We start from the raw sequence: 5,000 nt of genomic DNA on the forward strand, positions 1-5,000 counted from the left end.
GCTGTTAAAAGTCAACTTATTTTTATTCGTGTTGAATACAAGTTCAAATTGTCAAATACTATTAGCTCTAAGACGGAAATTTCGTCCGAGAAATAGGTGTAAATTAAGTAAAAATCTTGGGGCTAATTTATCGGTCAAACGTAAACGTATAATCTAGCAATTCAACAGTCTTAAATAAAATTAACATTGTGATTCCTTTTTAAACACATTGAAGAAAAATTCACTACGAAAGAAACTTGAATAGTTATAAGATGTTATTTTGTTTCAATCAACCGTATTTATAGCGATTTAGTTAGGTCTATGTACCAAGGAGACAAGAGAACCCTCGCCGGTGAGATCTTGTAATTCCGATTATTTTTAGGCATTATTAATTTCTCACTAGGTAGAAAAGTCTTTCACAAATACAGCCTTAGTTTTTACATACTTTTTAAGTAAATAAGTGGTTTAAAAGAAAAATGTTCAACTTCCTCCAAAAAGGAACGAACTCTTAGAATTAACGATATTTCGTGGAACTTCAGTTAATACTGTGATTTAGTGTTGCGTGTACGTGAAACGGCAAACGACAAATGCCTGTGGAAGGCTGCTGCTTGACGCAAAACAATGAATATTCACTTATTTTAACTTGTATCTCAATTTTCAGAAGCAAAAATCAAGCAAGTATCTGATTTTTGGCCATCCGCTAAGTGCAGCGTGACGTTTGCTGTTTACGGTCACCGCCACGCAGTCTCACCATTTCATCCAAGTGTTTTGTTATCCGAAAGCACAAGTAATGATTAAATTAAGAGAAAATGAAAAGGACTAATTTTTAAATGGCTTCCAGTCAGTTGTGCATCTCGTTTCCCCATTTTTCCAGATAAATCATAGTTTTATCCATGTGGAATCAATGTAATGTGTACTGGGCAAACGATTCTCTCGTGTCTGAAAGGCACCGCATCCCTGCGGCAAGCACGCAGCTGACCATGTAACCCCTAGGCGGTTATTCGGCGTCTATGGGGCGCGGAAATAAAGCCAACTCCACTGTGTCGTGTCTGTGATTTTTCTCACCCTTCTCCTATTCAGCAACGCTCACTCTTGGAGTCTGGAAAAACATTTCACCTTCATCACCGCGCATTAAGTATAGAGTTGCTTTTATGTGAGTATAAACTTATAGTATTATTATTGCCCGTGAAGGTTACATTGCATGCTTCGTATAATGTCCTTCAAGTCATTGAAATTACTCTTGACGAAAGCCAACTCTACTATGTTGTGTTTTCAAGTTTTATCACCCTTCTCCGAATCAGTATAAGGTTATATAATTACTTTTCAATTCTGCAAAATCCTTCCTCTTTATCTGCCACACATAAAGTATAGAATGGCTTTTACGTGAGTATGAACTCACAGTATTACTTTTGTCTGTGAAGGCTACATTCCATGCTTTGTAACGTCTGCCAGCCATTGAAATGTGCTCAGGATTTATATATTCGTGTTACGTGGGCTAAGTTTCTGCTAGTTCCAGTCCCTGCACCGAGGTTTGTTCCCCCGCTCCAACCTCAAAAATCAGCACGTACCTCAATGCCATTCGGGGAGTCCCACCTCTGCAATCAGCCCGGCGACCTCAACCTGACTCAAGAGGGTTTTTCTCCAAGTATTCCGGTTTTTCTCCCTCAGCAAATTGACTCCCAGCTTACTAGAGAGATGCACCTCGCATGGGTCTCTCACCCTTGCAGACTTAAAATTAGGAAACATCCAAATCTCCATTCTTCCTTTTAAGGACCGTACGGAGGAATACGTCAAGGTGTAAACACAACACTTTTTGTATAAAGTTCTCCAACTTGATCAACCTTGTAGAAGACAAGATGTGATTGAACCTGTCCCTGAAACAGCATGTTAGTGAAGAGGCAGATGTGACGAACTCATGTCTTGGTAACGCGATCTTGTAAAGACTTTCATTGACTCTCATTAGACCGATCCTGTACAGCGGAAAAATTACAAATTTGCAATTGATTGCAAGATGTAGTTTCACGGACTCGATTCATACCCATTCTGGACTCGCTGAGAAGCAACTTGCTTTTACTAGAAATTTACGGTTCATATATCGCATTTGCTATATTGATATACTTCAAGAAATGAGCACATGGATTTGAAATTACAAATTCAGTCTGTGGTCAAAGCCGGATTTGAACCAGGGTGCGACCGCAAGCGCCTAACGGCCATAGTCCGATTGAGGAATGAAAATGCCCGGCAGAGGCTACACAGGAAATGATCTTTACTTTCTGCTAACCAAACGCTGTGTTACCTGGCGTTTAACTATGGGCAGGAATTGCTATTTATATAATTTGAGTTTTGAGTGTCCCATTGCCTCCACAAGTTCAACACCTGGTTAATCCGTGTTGTTTTTCGTGGATGGCTTGCGTCGTCTCGGGTTGTGCTTTCTTGTAAGATTTTGTGATATTAAGCTAAACGAATAAGCTAAAAAAGAAGACGCCGACCGCATCAAAAATGAACCCAAGCTACTGATCGCCGCCGGCAAAACAACTAACTCCTACGAACTAAAGCCATCTGCATACAGCGATCTGCTAGAAAAAAACATCACAAAATCTTACAAGAAAGCACAACCCGAGACGACTCAAGCAATCCATAAAGAAAACAAAGCCATCGTGACAAAACTGAGAATCGACGACAGAGTGGACACTACAGCCGACAAAGACGCATTCACAACACTTAAGGATCACAAGCCGAACTTCGCAAACAAACCGACCTGCAGACTCATCAACCCCACGAAGTCCGAGATAGGCAAAATCAGCAAAAACATCCTCGACCGCATCAACAGCACAATCGCGAAAAAACACAACCTCAACCAATGGAAAAACATCACAGCCGTAATCAACTGGTTCAAATCTATCGAAAACAAGCATAATGAGCAGCATAATGAGCAGCCGCGTCTTTTTGGTCTCTGTGCTTTTGCCCTTTTTACTGTTCCTTGGGCGAACTTATTCCAACCACATGTACGTCGGCTCATCCCTAAAGTTTGGACACATAACTCGGCGAATTTTTACTACATCAGAGTCACTATTTATGTCTACAGATGGAGTTTTTGGTTCTCGATCGGCGGTAACTTCGTATCTTGATATCGTATTCGACCGGGCCCTTAACAATAGCGCTGAATTCTTGTCTAATGATCCATTGTCTGCTTCATTTGGATGGGATTTACATAAGAATGGAATGCTCCATGACGGCAGACTTAACAGTCCTATCACTTCATTCTTTTATGGAAGCTCGAATCAGGCACTGTGGAATCTTCATATTGTGGCCTCGTTTGACACTGAATGGGAAATCAGCCATGAATTCCTGCTACCAGCGACACAATTAATTACAAAGTCTAAAAGAAGAGCAAAACTTAACGGGAAGATCAAAAGATCTAAACGAAGTCATCTTTACTATTCCAACTCGGTTGTTACAGATCGTCTCGTTCTTGCTGGTGACGTTGAAACAAATCCCGGTCCTAATGATGCAAAAACTGGAAGAAAAAAGTCAGTGCAAAATATTGCAGTCAAGAAGAGTTGCTTAGCATGCAATAAAACTATACGGCTAAACCAAAAGGAATTGACATGCAATCTATGTTCTGGATCTTTTCATTACAAATGCGAAGCAGGAAAATTGAAGTTGAAGTTAGATGTTAACCTTTGGAATTGCACTCGATGTGGACTTCCGCCGCTATCTGATTCCTTTTTTGATTTGGATACCGAGCTAAATAGAAGTAGGAGAAGCAGCCAGTATGACGATCTTGCAGACAATGATTGCGACTCTTTGGATTGGTACCAATCGAACATAAGTGGCTACTATAAGTTCAATATCAAGATCGGTTACTTAAACATTAACAGCGTGGTTAACAAAATCGATGAGGTCAAAGAGTTGCTAAATAGAAAGATGTTTGATATTCTGTTTCTAGCCGAAACAAAGATTGACAGTACTGTCTCTTCGCACTTGGTTTCACACCCAGGATTTCGCACCATTCGCAAAGATCGTAAGAAGGGGGCTGGAGGTCTGCTTTCCTACATCAGGAATGACCTCTCGGCATATCGACGCTTAAAACTTGAAAGTAGCGATATTGAATCCATTTGTTTGGATGTCAAGGGCTCCAATAACAGTCGCTTTATAGTGTGTGGTTGTTACAGAAGTCCAACTAAGTGCAAGGAATCTGACTTTCTCGCTTCCCTATCAACAGCTGCCGAAAATATGTATAACACCAGAAGGGAACTGCTTTTACTTGGAGACTTCAATATGGACATGTATGAGAATAGAGCAGAAAGCCGTTTTCCTGATACAAGGGTGGTTGACTTTTGTAATCGATTCTGTCTCTCAAACCGAATCGATAATCCGACAAGAGTAACTAAAACATCTAAAAGTCTCATAGATGTTTTGTTAACTAGTCATGCGGAACGTTATGCTACAAGTGGCTCTTTACACCTTGGACTGAGCGATCACGACTTAATCTTTACAGTGCGAAAAAATAAGAATTCAAGGCCAAAGCCGCGCTTGATCGAGTTTAGGAGTATGAAGAATTTTAAATTGCCTGACTTTTTGGCTGACTTAAAAAGGGTCCCATGGTCTTCGGCCTACACATTCGACAATGCCGATGATGTATGGGCTCATTGGCGAGCACTTTTCAAAGATGTTCTTGACCAGCACGTGCCCCTAAAGAAAAAGTGGATTCGAGGCGACCAGTTACCATGGATATCACCTGATCTGCTGCGTGAAATTTCGCACCGAAATAAATTATTCAAGCGCCACAAGCGACATCCTACATCTACTTCTTGGGATGACTATAAGCGGCAACGTAACAAAGTTACGTCGCTAAAGCGCAATGCTGTGAAAAGGTTCTGCTGTGACACCTCCTTGAGTGCTAAACATCCGGGCGAATTTTGGAGGAAAATGAAGCCCCTTTTGCCAACTAGTTCATGTAAAAACATACAAGGCGTCATCCTCGTTGAGGACAGTGGCGTTGTTTCTGACCCTGGGCG

At 41.0% G+C, this 5,000-nt stretch overlaps 1 protein-coding gene and 1 long non-coding RNA gene across 3 annotated transcripts in view; one reads left to right on the forward strand and one right to left on the reverse strand.

Annotated features, from left to right (window-relative positions):
- The window catches only part of LOC137983858 (dedicator of cytokinesis protein 9-like), a 265,413-nt gene extending 265,283 nt beyond the window's left edge, over nt 1-130 (forward strand). Inside the window, exon 53 of the mRNA XM_068831030.1 lies at nt 97-130. The gene's annotated coding sequence lies outside the window, so the exon portion shown is untranslated. The remainder of the gene's footprint in view (nt 1-96) is intronic.
- LOC137983869 (uncharacterized) overlaps nt 1-5,000 on the reverse strand; it is a 498,488-nt gene that overhangs the window by 383,867 nt on the left and 109,621 nt on the right. The gene's annotated exons all lie outside the window — the stretch shown is intronic.

The sequence above is a fragment of the Montipora foliosa genome, chromosome 13 (assembly GCF_036669935.1).
Source record: "Montipora foliosa isolate CH-2021 chromosome 13, ASM3666993v2, whole genome shotgun sequence".
NCBI lineage: Eukaryota > Metazoa > Cnidaria > Anthozoa > Scleractinia > Acroporidae > Montipora > Montipora foliosa.